This window comes from Schistocerca gregaria, chromosome 3, assembly GCF_023897955.1.
Source record: "Schistocerca gregaria isolate iqSchGreg1 chromosome 3, iqSchGreg1.2, whole genome shotgun sequence".
Classification (NCBI taxonomy): domain Eukaryota; kingdom Metazoa; phylum Arthropoda; class Insecta; order Orthoptera; family Acrididae; genus Schistocerca; species Schistocerca gregaria.
The window spans coordinates 273,819,362-273,836,230 of NC_064922.1; the positions used below are offsets into that span (position 1 = coordinate 273,819,362).

Below are 16,869 nucleotides of genomic sequence, written 5' to 3' on the forward strand. Positions count from 1 at the left end.
GCTGCCAAAACTTTAAGAACATAACACAATCTACAGATTTATCAATTATGCTTAATGTGACAGAGTTGTTTCCATTCTTTTTGCTGAACCACATACTGTGTTTTTTTTAATCTTCAATGTTAATTTATTACATACTTCCTGGTCATAAACATCCTTAAGGGTTTCATTTGTTTCCTCAAATAGGAGTTCTTGTATTTCATCAGTGACTATAATGTTGCTGTCAGCTGCAAAGAGAACTTTATCCTCATGTCTTATTCTCTCTAGAAGACCACTGATAGATGTTAAGAACAGAATTGGACCCAATATGCTATCCTGAGGGATAATTATATTTGTATGTTTCTTGTCTGACAATTGTTTTACTAAAAATTTATCATTGTGAGATGTATGATCTATCTCTATCTTTTTCACTCTATTTCTCACATAAGACTGGAACCACTTGTTCACTGTTAGTCTTCTGTTTAGTGCTTCTAGCTTAGTTAGTAGTATTTTATGATGAACAGTGCCAAAAACCATGGACAAATCTAAGAAAAGACCTATTCTGTAACATATATATGTGCTATGTGACTGTATTATACTGTATATAAAAATGATGGACCCATAGCATTGAATTATTACAATTAAATGTTCTGTAATTTAGGTACATAGCTTATGTATGCCTCATAAAATCTCTTCAGTTTACAGTATCTAAAATTTTGTATCTATGATGTTAATTTTCAGAAATGTTGTGGCTAAAATTTGTTAGTTATCTTAGCAAAACTATATTTAGAATCAGTAAAAGTAAAGTATTTTATAGGAAAACTGAAAAAGCAAATATGTACTTGGACTTACTCCATAGATGTACATCATAAGCTACTAAATAAATAAATAAATACTCATCCGTGTCAAGAGATTCAAGTACTACATCTGTGGACACTGCAATGGGCGATGTTGTTCTTCGCTGACTTTGGAAACCAAACTGTGCTTCGTTTTAAAAAAGATTGTATTTATTCCTCCAACTTGACTGATTTGATCATTTTTTTAGAATAAAGACAGTGTTGAAAAAGGCTCGTTGGGTTCATTGCTTTCTGAATTACCCCTCTTAACAAGGGTAGAATTACTGCATGCTTTAGGTACTCTGGAAAAATAGCTGAACTAAAAGAATGATTTATTATATCTGTTAACGAGGCTTCTATGCTGTGTGTGAAAGCCTTCAGAACAGACAGAAACATCATGTGAGACAGGAAACCCATCTACATATAACTAGTGCCACACAGAAAAAGTGTGTCTGATCGCTCATTTGTTTTGTTGATAGGAACTTTTCTGTACCACAGTGGAGTTATTATTACTATCATTTCGTTACAGCAAAATGTGAATGAATCGCACATTACAAATCTCGTGAGCTGATGATTTTCAGTTTGATAGGCTGCAATTTTAGTTGTTTCAGTTCCATGTATTGTAGTGCATTTACTCTTTCCCTATCTTATGTCATCATATTTGCTGGTTTCTGGTAACAAATCTGAAACGTCTTTATATCATATATTGTGTATGCCTTTATATAACACTAATCCAAATGACTACATTTTCATTTTCTGGTTATTACGATTAGTGACATTGTTTATTTTGTAAGTAGTAGCTCTATTTCTGACACTACGCTCATTTTGCTGTAGTACAGCAGACTTCATTCACAGACCGATTCCACACCATCCGCTATTTTATTGAGAATTCGATTAAACATTCGATTCACTGAAAATTTCTTTAGTCAGAAAACCGTACTTTTGTGCAAATTACAAGATCTGTATATTTAAGAATCTCACATTTTTCAGCATTCCATTATTTCGAATAAAACTGAAGGAATAACAATATTAACTTAATCGTGCGGTTCAAACAATTTCTGTTGTGTATCTGCTATACATATTAGTTTGTGACCATCACATTAGAATATAAAGTCACTTTGCAATATATTTCCAGAGTGTTTCTCAACCAGAGTCGAAGTTATCTCTATTTTCAGCAGTTGTTTTGTTATACACAGTTCGATAACAAATTTCTGTGTCTCGGTCTCGGACATGATTCAGTTGAATCAGTGACCATTGAAGTTTTCTCTTCATACTGGAAAAGATATTCTGTAGATATCATCGGCTGCATAGCGAGAATAATATAATGTTTCTGCATTGTGATGGCTTTGGGTTTGACAATGTCTACGAAAAATGAACTCCGGACTCAATAATGCCAATTTCATTACTATAAGAGGTAAATAATATGTTCTTATTTTGGGGAAGTAAGATTAGTTTCTTACGATTACTGTTACCTTAATGTATGCAGAGTGACATTTCAGCATAATTGCTAGTGGAAATAGATTTAATTATCTGGTATTGATTAATTGCTACTCAATATTTTGAATAATTCTTTTTATTTATTGTGTCACACCATCGATCAAAAAGAGTGAAGCATTCTTAAAATGCTGCACGTATACTAAGCTTTCTGTAAGCTTTCTCTGACGATGGCCATTTTCACTTTTGTTTTCAGTAACTACAAAAAACTGTGTCCTTCATAATCTGAGATACAGACCTGGTTTATGTAAAACTTACTTGTCCTGAATCACAAACTTAAAAATAAAAATCAGTGAACACAATTTCTGTCATAACCATATCGTATTACATCAATCCAAAACTGAAATCAAAATTAATATATGGAGCTTCAGTCAGAAACAAATTTATACTGTATGATTCAACTGTCATACACTGAAATGGACACACTGTACATCATAGGATGGCTTCAAAGTAAAATATATTACGATCTAATCTCAAAAAAATGGCTATTCTTGTCCAGTGGAATTGTAACATGCTCAATGGTCGAAATGTTATACCATTTTGAAGTAAAGACGTCTTTGATATGGACTGAAGTGAATAATGTCCCATCGAAATACAATTCCAGAAAGATGTTAAAGGAAGCATATCTTCTGTAGCTCTACCATTTTCATTGTTGACAATATCTTTAGTTTGGAGTTGAATAAGTCACCCTTAAACTTCAGGCATCTGGCCTATTTGACACTGGGCAATGCAATCTGGGAGTTAACATTCACAGTTACAGCACTAAATGGGCATTCAATGGCCACTGAGGTAATAAAAATACAGTGTTATTTGGAAACGTTTATCTAAAGCCATTTAGTGAGTGATTTCCTGCATTGACAAAGGCCATTATAGCCGGTGATGCAGGTAGCTAGTACACAGTCTAAAGCCCAGGAGACGGCAAGGTAACAGTGGTGTATAGCAAAAATAATGTTCAATGTGTTTTACTTAACTGTTTTGTTCATAGACGCCTCCCCTTTTGGTGAATGTCGATTCCAAAGCACTAACAGAAAGCTACACCTTCAAGGGCAAACAATGGCTGTTCTGGCACTACTTGTTCTACAGTATGTGATTCTCCTCCCTAAGCTGAGTTCGCGCCCACAGCTAAAATGGGAGGAACAATAAGGTTTTAGAGAAAGAACCCAACCTTGCATTGGGGAAGGTTGGGGAACGAAATCAGCCATAGCCTTTACAGAGGAACCACCTTAGGATTTGCATTAAGCGGGTTAAGAAAATAACAGAAAACATCAGTGTTGGTGGCCATACCAGGATCTTAACATCCTTCCTCCCATAACTGAGTCCAGCATCTCACTGGTACCTCCTTGGATTTACTCAGTAATTCAAATGGCTGTTACATTTCCTTGAGGATGTTAGCCATTAGTAAGTGCTAGACCAGGAGATCAATCGGACCTTAATTGGACGAAGAATTCGAGATGAATGTTTAGAGGCAACATGAATGAAGAGTCGTGATTCCATGTAAAAAGTGATTCTGTAGTTCGTTGGTGAATGAAAGCATGAAGAATAAACTATTTTTCGTTGTTAAATTATTTATAGATGTAACCAAGTGTCCCCCAAATTAAGTTAAGATCTAGAGTGTGAGTTTCCTGAAGATAGCTCCCCCAGTTTACAGATACTCACAATTTTTTCTGTCACAAATAAATAATTTAGATCTAAATTGTTCTTTAGCAGAGAGTCTGTTAAGGAAAGGGTTCGAAAACGAGTATTTTAAAGGTGAACTACTTATTACATATTCAAAAGACACTGCAAATACTATAATCTCTCCAAAAAACAAATTTTATTGATTAAATGAAATCACTAGCGAAGTAATGAAATATTCTTAACTTATATTTTGTAATGCACTATGTTACTTATGAAACGAATTTCTTTGCAGTCATGTTTTCCCTTAAGGACTTAAGCATTTCCTGTTGTCAAGCAAAATGAAGATAAGATAGTAGTGAAGAATTATTAACCCATGTCATTGCTGTCTGCATTTTCCAACGTTTTAGAGAAGCTAATGCACAATAGCACAGTTAGTACAGATAAACATTTTCAGTTCTTTAATATTTGGATTTGGAAAACCATTGTCAACTCGAAAAGCTGTAATTGACTTGTCAGCTAATGCATTAGAGTCAGTTGCTCAGACATTATTACCATAAGAAATATATCTTGACTTACTTAAGGCTTTTGATTGTGCAATATATTTATACAAAGTGGAATTATTATCGAATAGCAGATGCAGAACATCTATGCATATTATCTTTTTGACTGAAAGCAGATTGCATCACTTCTACATTTTTCACAAAGTAGTAGCACTCGGAGTGTGAAGCAGTGTGGCATGATGCACCATGGAGTTGTATTTTATATTGTTTCTTGTTACTGGTAAACTACTGTGAATTGTGTGGCAGACGATACTTAGCATACTACCACATGCGAGGGTTCCCTTTCATTCAAATTATGTCTGGAGCACAGGAAAAATGACAGCTTTAATATTTCTGTGGATGCTTTAATTACATCTTTGGAGTCCCTCTGGGAATTATTCCTTTTACTGAAAAGTCAGGTACAAAAATGTTTGAAAATATCAACTGGTGGGTCAAAATAAATCGACTGCCATTAAATTTTGTTGATACTTAAGCAGAAATGTCCAGTACTTACCATTGAGATATAGAAACTGTAACAACAGATCAGTCAAATGATGATGTAAAAAGTAGACTGACTTATGTTTTTAGGACTACAGATAAATCACTTCCTGGTACTGTGATAACTTCGATTTAGTTTTACAACATAATGTTTAATGTGGTTTAACCCTATTACCGAAAGTGTTCCTTGATTCTAAGTCTTTTCTTTGCTTTACCTTGTATTTTGAAGCATTTTATAGGCCAGGTTTAGGAGTATTTAATCTGCTGAAATGGGTTCATGTTTTGGATGAATGGTTTCCAAACTGTCTTATCAGTTTGTTACGGAGTATTTTATATTCTCATTACTGCCAAATATATTACACACTATTTTCCAGTGTGTGTTTTGTGAATTCCCCTGTTTCTACATTTAAAGCCCTTATGGTTTAAAAGTCATGTACCATGATATTAAATGGCAATAGCTGAGTACCATAGTAATGAATATCAGCAGTAGAGCATCATAATATGAGATTCCATTAACTATATGAACAACATTTTGACTTTGTAGTGTTACCTGCAAGAAGTCAAAGAAGGCCCCATATCCCTCCTGACTTTGCAGAATAGCGTGAACAGATTGTCGTTTTATTGGTATTCTTCTTTGAAACTGACAAAAGTAATTGTTGTAAATATCGTATTGTTTTGTTTCAGTATTTCATTGTTTCAGCTGACAAGCCATAGCTGATGTGAGGAAAAACAGTAACACTGTTGAGGAGCAATCAATGGTGTGTGTGTGTGTGTGTGTGTGTGTGTGTGTGTGTGTGTGTGTGTGGGCAGAGGGGGTGGGGAGTCCATGGACGCCTACACACAGAAAGAAAAAGAGTCTTTGACAACTATTGTGTTGCAAGATGTCAAAAAACGGGGCATTTCTATGAGCGCCAGCCAACAGCGGATGACCTAAGCATACTTGATTAATGAAGCTCATCGTGATCGACGTGACTTTCTGACACACTGCAGTCTTTCCCTGCCGCCACATAGAGTTCCAGATGCTTAAATCAGGAAAACAAAACTAGTCGATCTATGAAGATAAGGCAGCTACTGATGAAAATTCTCCATGGTCGATAGTTGCCAAGATGCTAGGTAATCTCTTCGATTTCTATATCAACAATCAACCCTTCCAAGTACTAGTCGATCCTGGGGCGTCATTTTCTGTGACGCTGGATACTTATTTCCTCGTTACAGATATACACACTGGCTACTAAAAGGTCGAGACTGATTGGGAGAAGATTGCTTTCATAACACCTGATGACCTCAATGATTTCAAAGTTATACCAGTTAATTCATCTGTGCACCCTAGACTACTTGATGGACAACCTGCTTTGACATCTTAGATAGACAATGTGTCTCTTCTTCCTGGAGAATATTGTTCTTCTCACAAAGAAATTTGAAGAGCATACAAGCTGTGTGACAAATGCGCTGAAGTGTGTCCCTGACACAGGTCTTCGCCTGAACCTAAGGAAGTGCCTCACTGCCGACCAAAAAATAGAAATCTCAGACCATTTTAACACTATAAGTGAGTTAAATTGACGGTGAACCGGAAATCTTTAAATTCACTCGAAATATTATACATTTCTGGAATAACTAACTCGGTGTCTTGTTTTCACGAGCGTATCATCTTTGAATATCTCAAGTGCATCAATACTGTTTGCACTAGCAAAGTGGACTTTGTAAATTAATTAACAAGCAGATATCTCATTAAGGTGGCGTAAAATGGCTAAGCAAACTTCGTCCGAGCAGGTTATTACCGTTAATACAGCAAGACTCATCCACATTAATTACAAAACATGTTAATAAAATATAAAGGGTGACATTAATGTAATTGAAGTACCATAAGACAATGTTTGGAAAACAAAAATTTGTGGTTGTTTTCACTTAAGGGAACTTGAATTAATATGTGCTCTTAACAGTACAAGGCCAGGAAGACGAAAAGTGAAGAGGGAACTGACAGACGAAGGCTATCAGACAAAAGGCGAATATTAATTCTACAAAGATCATCCTTCACCCACTCTAGTCCTCTGAAGTTTAACTGAAGTTTTTTGTGATTGTACTTTTTAAACCCATAAGTTCTTTTCTTATTATTGATTACATATTCACTATTCATACAATTATTTATGCACTAAAAATAAAAAACACTTAAGCAAGAAGGCAAAGAAAAAATAATTTGTCTCTATAATAGTCAGTTAAAGAATATGGAGTCCATCCTGATCCAGAAAAAATAATAGTCATAAGTAATTTTCCAGGCATCTTCATGATGTGAGAGGCTTCCTTGGAAAGTCCTCCTACTAAGATGCTCCATAAAAGGTTACAATAAAAATTCATAGCCACATCAAGAACTTCTGCAGGGAGGCGCCAAATTTTCTCGGAGAGATGAGCAAGAAAGATCTTTTTATATCATTAAAAAGTCACTGCCATCTTCGCCATCTTGGCATTTTTTTAATGAAAAAGACGAGATGGACCTAGAAACTGATGCTAGTGACTACAGTATAGGTGCATTTCCAGTGTAAGTTCAGGAAGTCATAAAAGAATGATTGATTGCTCACGCCTCCAAAGTACTCTCCAAGTCCAAGAAGAACTACTCCATGACTGAGAAAGAGTGCCTTGTATTTGTGCTCATTTACAACCACCCACACTGAAATATTTTCACTCCCCTACAACTTCAGGTCTTCTGGGATATGAAGCACTTACTTTCAATTTCCTCGATTATTTGTTGCTCATATTCAAATTTCTGCCTTCCTATGTAGTTTTTGGCACCAAATATCAAATGTTCCAGTTCTCTTCATTCTTGCTTTTCCAACAGTCCATGATTACTTCCATATGGTGCTGTGCTCCAGGTGTACATTCTTAGAAACTCCTCCCTCAAATTTAGGCCAACATTTTATATTAGTATATATGTCTTTGCCAGGAATCCCCTCTTTGCCTTTGTACTTCCAAGGTACCAGAATTCCTACACTTTGTCTGCTTCATGGTCCTAAATTTTGAGATTAACCTTAATGCTAATCGCATTTTCAGTTCTCCTCACTTTAATTTTTTTTATTTGTTCCCAGTCTTGTGGTCACTATTAAATCCATTCAGCTGGGCCTGTAATTCCTCCTATCTTCCATACAGGATAGCAATGTCAAAATGGTTCAAATGGCTCTGAGCACTATGGGACTTAACATCTATGGTCATCAGTCCCGTAGAATTTAGAACTACTTAAACCTAACTAACCTAACGACATCACATAATGAGGCAGAGAAAATCCCTGAGCCCACTGGGAATCGAACCCGGTGAGAACGCTACCGCACGACCACGAGCTGCGGACGATAATAATGTCATTTGCAAATCTCTTTATAGATAGATTTCCACAGTGAATTCTAATACCGCAATTGACTCTTTGTTTTGTTTCATTTATTACTTTTTCGTTGTATATGTTGAGCAGCAGGGGAGAAAGATTGCATTCCTGTCTTACATCCAGGGGCGGTTCTAGAAGTCGGTCAACGGTAGGGGGGGGGGGTAGTGGCGGGGGGAAGGTATTGGGGGAAAGGAATATCACTTAACAAAAGGAGAGGAGAGTGGGAGCCCTCCACCTACAAATTGGTAAAATTTGGTGTTGCTTAAAGTCATTTGTGGTAACTGTTTTGGAATTCAGGGTAAAAATGTGTCTACAGAATGTGTGTGCCCAGGAAAATAATACGATTTGACTCAAATGTCCATCGATTTCTAAGTTTTTGTCTGGGGTCAGCAATTTAAGTGTTGGTAGGCTTACTCAGCGTATTTAGCTTTTCTGATTATTGTAAGTGGTACTTGTACATTACTATACATGCAGTGTATATCCATAAATAATAAGACTCCCATTTTAAGTTAATGATATTTATTGGTTTAGATAGTAAGCAATTTGCCACTTGTATTCTTTTGTTAAAATGTGTTTGAAATACATTGTAACCTACACTGCTACATAATTATATAAAATGATTGAATCTGTTGAAGTAGTATATGCACTGATTTCTGAAGTCATTTTATCCAGTGTAATATGGTATTCCATTTGGGGGGGAGTATAGCCCCCATAGCCTCCCCCCTTGCCACTGCCCAGCTTACACCCATTTCAATACAAGCACATTTTCCTTTGTCTTCTGTTCTTATTGTTGCTTCTTGGTTCTTGGACATTCTGTATATTACTACTCTTGCCCTAAATATTATACCTCATTTACTAAGAATTTCAAATATCTTGCACAATATCATGTTGTGAAACCCTTTTCACAGGTCAGCATATCATATTAAACTATTTGGAGTTAAGTCTTGCTTTTGTTATTATGTGTACTGTCAAAACTGCCTCTCTCATACCCGTACCTTTTCTAGAGCCCAACTGATCATCATCCAACAAATCCTCAGTTTCATTTTCTATTCTTCTGTATACTACCCTTATTAGCAGTTTGGATGTGTTAACAGTTGAACTGTTTGTGCAATAGCCATCACATCTATTTGCCCTTCCTATCTTTGTGACGATTTTATTCTAAAAGTTCATGGTTTGTTTGCAGTTCATAGATTCTACACAATAACTTGAATAATCATCTTTCCCAATTTTATTAGTAATTCTTAAAATATATTAGCTATCCCTTTTGCCTTGTCTGACCAAAACTATTCCATAGCTTTGTGAGATTCTAGTACAACATCCCCTATTCCTTCCAAATCACAATCAGTTTTTTCTTTCTTTTTCTTTTTTTTGTGTAACGGCAACTGCCAGTTCAGATCCATCATCAGCATTCAACAATGAAATTCCTTTTGCATTTTTATTGTTGACACCTTTGCTTTTAATTTTACTGAAAGACATTTGATTTGATTTTTCTGTATACTGAGTCCATCCTTCTTACAACCAATTCCTTTTGGATTTCTTCACATATTTCTTCATATATTTGGCTTTAGTTTCCATGCTATTGATTCCCAAGTCATTTATAATATTGTATTTCTCTATTTTCCTGAACATTTTTGTATTTCCTACTTTAGCCAATCAACTGAAGTATGGTATTTCTTCTGTAATCCTATGTTCTTTTCCTTGTATAAGCATCTGTACGTCCAATTTATATAACTAATTTTTTTTAGACTGCCCATTCGTTTTTCAACTGAAATACCTACCGAAGTATTCGTTATCACAACATCTACAGCCTCAAAAAATTTCAAGCCCATATCATCATTTCTCACTACATTAGTTACATATTGATACTCACTGTCAATTGTATTCAATTTCAGCCTACTCTTCACTATTACTAAATTATGGTCTGAGTCTGTATCTGCTCCTAAGTCTATCTTAAAATCTGTGCCATCAGGATGTATTCCAGCTGGTATCTTCTCGTGTCACCAGGACTTTTCCAAGGATGAAATTTGAAAAGTTTGCAAAGAAAAATAGGGTCATTACAGTTTTGCATTTGGAACGTTTTATATCATACATTGCTGCTTGTGGAATTTAGCTAATATATTGAATTTCCCTTTAGACTTGGGAGACTGTGTCTATCTTTCTGCAATCTCAAATAAATCAATTTTATGCAGTGCACTAAGTACTGATTGTGTGGGCCAGTAATAAGGCCAGAATGATATGTTTATATCATCCCTGATTTGAGATGTCGAAATGGGATTTTGGCAGATGATACCAGGCAATAACATAGTATTTTACCATATGGTTAACATGTGGAACTTTCTTATCTATGGTGTCAGTGTAGAACTTATAATTTTTTTTTCAGTGCAGTACTGTAATTTTATAAGTCATCAATAGTTAGTGAAAAGAGAATTTGATAGTATGAAAATAAACATTACAGTTGCATCTCTTCTGGTACTGCAAACCAATGCAATGAGGTTTTCTGTAAGCTGTTGACCTCTTGGCAGTCAATTGCTTGTTTAATAAGACACTCTGTTTTAGGATTTTATCGCAATAGCTACTGCATGCTTTGTTAGTAAGGTGAATGTGTGCAAATTATGGTGCACTTTGGCAAAAGAAATGAAATTAAACCTACCAACAAGAAGAGTGTAGACGTTTCTCGTAACTGATGATCTTCATCAAATGAGAAAAGGTTATCAATTCAGGGTAAAATAAATCGTTAATTCTATTGCAGCTTTGATGGAATCCCATAACCCTTCATATTTTAACAGCGAATGACTGGAATGGAATATTACCAAAGTATTTTCATTCTGCACTTCTAAGTTCTGAGAAATATGAAAATAAATGACAGCAAATCGTGTACCATCTTTATATTCATATCCCCATTCAGAGTGAAGTGGTGAACTTCACCTTTATTATTTTTCATATGAGTAGTCTCAATCAGTTCATAAGGTACTATTACACTTTCGTAATCATATCATCTACAGAGAAATAGGTATCAAATTTGTTATTTCTAACAGAACAATGCTGCATTTATGCTATAGAGTAGAACAGATGCAACAAAACGCTTTCATAACTTTGAAGCTGTGGACACATTGATGACAAATGAAGTAAAAGATATTTGTAGTTTAAAGATTTGCTTCGTCACTCTCTACAGGGGTAGGAATGGAAAGATGGTACTCTATTGCTATAGATTTTCACATGTTAAGGATAACTGAAATGTAGAAAAAAAACATTTTGGTAGGTTTCAGTTTTTCATTATTAAAGATACACTGGGTTCAGGATTCCATTGAAACTGTAAAAGAATTGGCGATTTATATTCATGTGGCTTGTTGACTTTGTTTTTCTTCAGAGACATGTCGTCAATGATGGAGTTTTGAGTTGCACATACAATTTTGTTGCAGTTTCAGCATAATCCTGTAACCCAGTGTGATTTTAATAATGAACAACTGGTACTGAATCTTACTAAAGTACTTTCTTTCTACCCTAAAACATCCTGAATCAGTGGTCAGTGGATCATTAAGTGAGGAACTGAGGACTAACCAATCAATGAGTTATGAAAAACCACATCCTCAATATAAAAATAAATGTGTAATTTCTACACTTGTGATGCTGAAAAGCCACAATAATGCTAATTCCGCGAATTATTGATGACCCTTCAGTAATTACATTTCAATTGAATATATCTGTAATTACTCATATATTGTTGTAGAGCGGAAAATTCTGCAGATTAACCAATGGAAAAATATCTGCTGTTGCATGGTATAATGGGCCAAAATCCCATTTCGATGTCTCAAACCATTTCTGAGGTACAAGGGATGCCTTTATTGCTGGCATGTGCGATGCTGCACTACATGCAAAAGTATAACCTAATTTTTTTGAAGACAGCTACTGAACTCCTCCCAAATGTAAAGAAATTTCAATATGTTAGCTGAATTTCAAATTCAGGAATGTGTGATGTAGTATGCACCAAATGCAAAATAACAGCGATCCTTATTTTTCTTTGTACACTTTTTAAATTTCGTGCAGTCTCATATAAATATAAAATATCATTATAGTTAAGACCATTAATGAAATTATGGGCTTCATCATGAAACTGGCGTGTAAAACTGTAGGGACCACAAGAATTAATGTTTTTACCAAATAATTTCTGTAAAATAATGTGAGAAAGGTTGAAGAGCTAATGGAGTTTATGTGACATTCTGTTCATAATGTCCCTGCTGCACCTTGACTACTAAGCTAACCTGTGTGAACCAGTAGGCAGAAAACACATATAACTAGTCTCGAGAGTGTGGCGAGTTTTTGTGCAAATTGTCGGCTTTCTCTGTGTTCTTACACTTTTATGTGCAGAAGCTTTCAGAACTGAAAAATAAAAATAGGTCAGCTGTCGTGTGAACAAATACCAGTACGTACTTTCTTGCAACAGTTGTCACACCATAGACACAAGATCGTTAAAGTTTTCAATCAGTGACCAATAAATAATTGTTTCATATCCTTTGCAACAGTTGTTACAGTAGAGAAATACACAGAAAACAGCACAATGGCATGATAAAACACACAGTTCATTTATTTAATTTGTAATTAATTATTGTTGTGGTTTACAACTCTGTGCTAAGTGAATGAGTTCCTGGTCCACTGAAATGTGTACTGGAAGCTTCTCAGATTTATTTAGTATATTCTGCATAATTTCTGCTTGTGTTTTGCAAGGGGAGCAACTTATTCACAATATACAGGGTGTCCCAAACGAATGACCCGAATTTAAATAGAATTATATATTAGAAAAAGGGCTTAATACCAACAAATTACATACTAAATTACTCAGAAAAGACAGAAGTTTATAAAAATCTATCATAAATGTTCAATATGTCCTCCATTGGCTGCACGGACAGCATCTAGCAGATAGCCGAATTCATCCCAAACTGAGCGTAAGGTGTCTTCTGTCATTGAAGCTAAAGCAGCTAATATTCTATTTTTAGTTTATCAGTGTTACGGGGTAAGGGGGGAACTTAAACACATTGTTTAACATATCCCCACAGGAAGAAATCGCATAGTGTTAAGTCAGGAGACCTAGGAGGCCAAAAGTATAAAGCCTGGTCTCGCGGTCCTGTATGCCCTATCCAACGCTGAGGCACGTTGGCATTGAGGAAACTGTGCACGTTGTTGTGCCAGTGTGGTGGTGCTCCATCTTGCTGATAAAGGAAATTGTCAGAGTCAAGTTGTGGGAATGACCAGTTCCATAACATTGCAAGATATGATTGTCCTGTTATGGTTTCTTCCTTAAAAAAGTAGGGTCCATAAACCTTGCTTTACGAAAGACCACAAAAAACATTCACTTTTGGTGAATCACGTTCGTGTTCAATTCTTTCATGAGGATTTTCGAGCCCCCATACACGCACATTATGATGGTGAACCTTACCACTAATATGGAAAGTTGCCTCATCGCTGAATATCAACCGTGATATAAATGTGTCATCTTCCATGTTCTCTAGAATACCTTTACTAAAGTCTACTCGCTTCACTTTGTCAGTATCTCAAAGAGCTTGTACTAGTTGTAATCGGTATTTTTTTCTGAAACTCTAGACCATGCCGATTACATCCAGCGCTGTTTCAGTTATCTAGTGACACTTGTCTCAGTATTATTACAAGTTAAGATCGGGTCATTCTTTTTGGATCAACTTGTATACACGTTCCACATCATCAGCTGTCGACAAGTTTGCTACAAAGACAGAGTTCCAACTGATGTGTCACTGTCATAAATATTGTCCAATAATACTGCACACTTTCGTGTAATACATTTGACACAATATTATTGTGTAGCTAATATTGAACATACGAGGTACCAATTGCGAGTGGCAATGAATGATCAGAAATAGCTGCAGTGAAGAACAATATGGTGAAGAATAAACTGAAACTCTGATGTTAAAATTAGGAACCTAGTGTTATGTGTCAATAAAGGAGACTGTAATAGGTGGGACAATACATTGCTGAATGGCTAGTAGAAAACATCATAGTGAATCATGTACCAGTCTGAGGTGTTCAACAAATGGTGAAGCGGAAAAGGGAATAAATTTACATGTTGAACAACCTAGACATCACAAGAACACCATGGACAAGTTTTCAACACTGCAGAGCACTCTATGTAATGTGTCCATAGAAATTCAATGCAACAAGAAGTATGCACATGTTACAAGAACCAAAACTGTAGCTTTGCTTACCATTGCTGCAAAAAAAATTTTAAGTTGTATTTTGAGCTAACTGTACATTACATTTTTTGTAAAGTTGAGTGATGACTGTAAGCTACTACTGTTCCAAACTATCGTCATGCCTGTAACATGAGAACTAATTAGTGGTATAAACAAGAATCAGGATGACAACAAATGGCACAGGAGGATGAATTTAATGATTCAGGATTTTTAGACATACTAATTGGAGTGGGGCAAAACCTTACATACAAAAGTATGTCTTGTCCAAGAACGCATAATAATCAACGAAAGAAGGATACGACTAGCAGTGAACTAGGTGACCAAAAGTAACACATTGTGTTAATGAGTAATAATGCAGGAGAAGGAAGTGTGCTGGTGTAACCTGTCGCCAACACACCGGTCGGCGAAGATGAGGCACGAAGATGGATTAGTAGGCTCTGGATCAAGTGTGGCTATCATGAGAGAGGCCAGAGACATGCCTACAAGCAACATGCCGCCAAGGGTATTTAGGCTGTCGCTGCAGACCGGAGGGCCTCATCCTCTCACTCACTTATCCAGTTTGGCGTCTGTCAGTTTACTCGCAGAGCGGGTTTAGTCCATCACAGGCTACAACACTACATAGTGACCAGATTAGTGTGTATAGTGGACTAATTTATTTCAGCCAGAATTGTACCTTACTAGCAGTGAATATTGTACTTTACATCAGTCCGCAGGAGGGCTATTACTGATGAGTATGTACCACAACACATGGACTCTATTCAAAATAACTTAAGTTTCCGGTTCATGTAAATAAAGAACCATATTCATCCATGTGTGCATTTGTGTTGTAGAAAGAGGATATTGGCCACCCATAATAACATCCTTATCCCTTGCTTCCTTGCAGTACAAGACACTACAGTGGTGAACGAGGATAATTTAGCTTCCAGGGGTGATCGTGTTCAAACGTTTTTATTTGCTAATTTGTTGCTGTGTTCTGGCATGTATTCCACATGGGAAGCAACAGAACTAATCAAATTTGTCTTTTCAGAGGCTTTACTTGATTTTTGATGTAACATATTTGTGTAAACCATGAATTCCCCAGACCCTCTACCCCGTGCTCTCGCGCCTCAGCCGCAGACGGATAATGTGATGGATCTAACACAAGTTTTTCAGTTTCAGAACCAACAAATCGCTGCATTATTGACGACTGTACAACAACTACTGGCTGTACAAGCTACGTCGGTCACACAACCACGTCCGACCAACCAACCAGCCCAACAAGTGCCGCCGACCAGTATACCTCAGTTCCGGCAATTTGCGGACACAAAGGAGGAATGGATTGAATACCTGACTGAACTCCAAGCACACTGCCAAGTTCATCTTGTTCAAGGCACCATAAAGTTATAATACTTCCTTTCGATTGCGGGATCTCCAGTGTTTTGGTTAATAAAAAAACTATTGCTGACCGCGTATTGCGACGAACTCGCCTATAGTTATGTAATGGCTGCATTGACTCAATACTACAACAAGCAAGTCTAGGTAGCTGCAGCTAGACATCAGGTCTTTCGCTTGGAGAAAAAGCCGTAACAGACATACAGCCAGTGGTACACAGATTTAAAAGTCATGACTAGAAAGTGTAAATTTAGGTGTAATTGTGGCAACTATTACAGTGATGTAATACGAGGTGCATTCAAGTTCTAAGGCCTCAGATTTTTTTTCTAATTAACTACTCACCCGAAATCGGTGACACTGGCGTTACTTCTCGACGTAATCGCCCTGCAGACATACACATTTTTCACTACGCTGACGGCATGATTCCATGGCAGCGGCGAAGGCTTCTTTAGGAGTCTGTTTTGATCACTGGAAAATCGTCGAGGCAATAGCAGCACGGCTGGTGAATGTGCGGTCACGGAGAGTGTCTTTCATTCTTGGAAAAAGCCAAAAGTCACTAGGAGCCAGGTCAGGTGAGTAGGGAGCATGAGGAATCACTTCAGTCATCACGAAGAAACTGTTGTGTAACGTTAGCTCGATGTGCGGGTGCGTTGTCTTGGTGAAACAGAACACACGCAGCCCTTCCCAGACGTTTTTGTCGCAGTGCAGGAAGGAATTTATTCTTCAAAACATTTTCGTAGGATGCACCTGTTACCGTAGTGCCCTTTGGAACGCAATGGGTAAGGATTACGCCCTCGCTGTCCCAGAACATGGACACCATCATTTTTTCAGCACTGGCGGTTACCCGAAATTTTTTTGGTGGCGGTGAATCTGTGTGCTTCCATTGAGCTGACTGGCGCTTTGTTTCTGGATTGAAAAATGGCATCCACGTCTCATCCATTGTCACAACCGACGAA

General features: G+C 36.7%; 1 protein-coding gene across 1 annotated transcript in view; it reads left to right on the forward strand.

The window, feature by feature from the left end:
* Positions 1–1,966: 1,966 nt before the first annotated feature.
* The window catches only part of LOC126355052 (vigilin), a 171,106-nt gene continuing 156,203 nt past the window's right edge, over positions 1,967–16,869 (forward strand). Inside the window, exon 1 of the mRNA XM_050005206.1 lies at positions 1,967–2,226. The gene's annotated coding sequence lies outside the window, so the exon portion shown is untranslated. The remainder of the gene's footprint in view (positions 2,227–16,869) is intronic.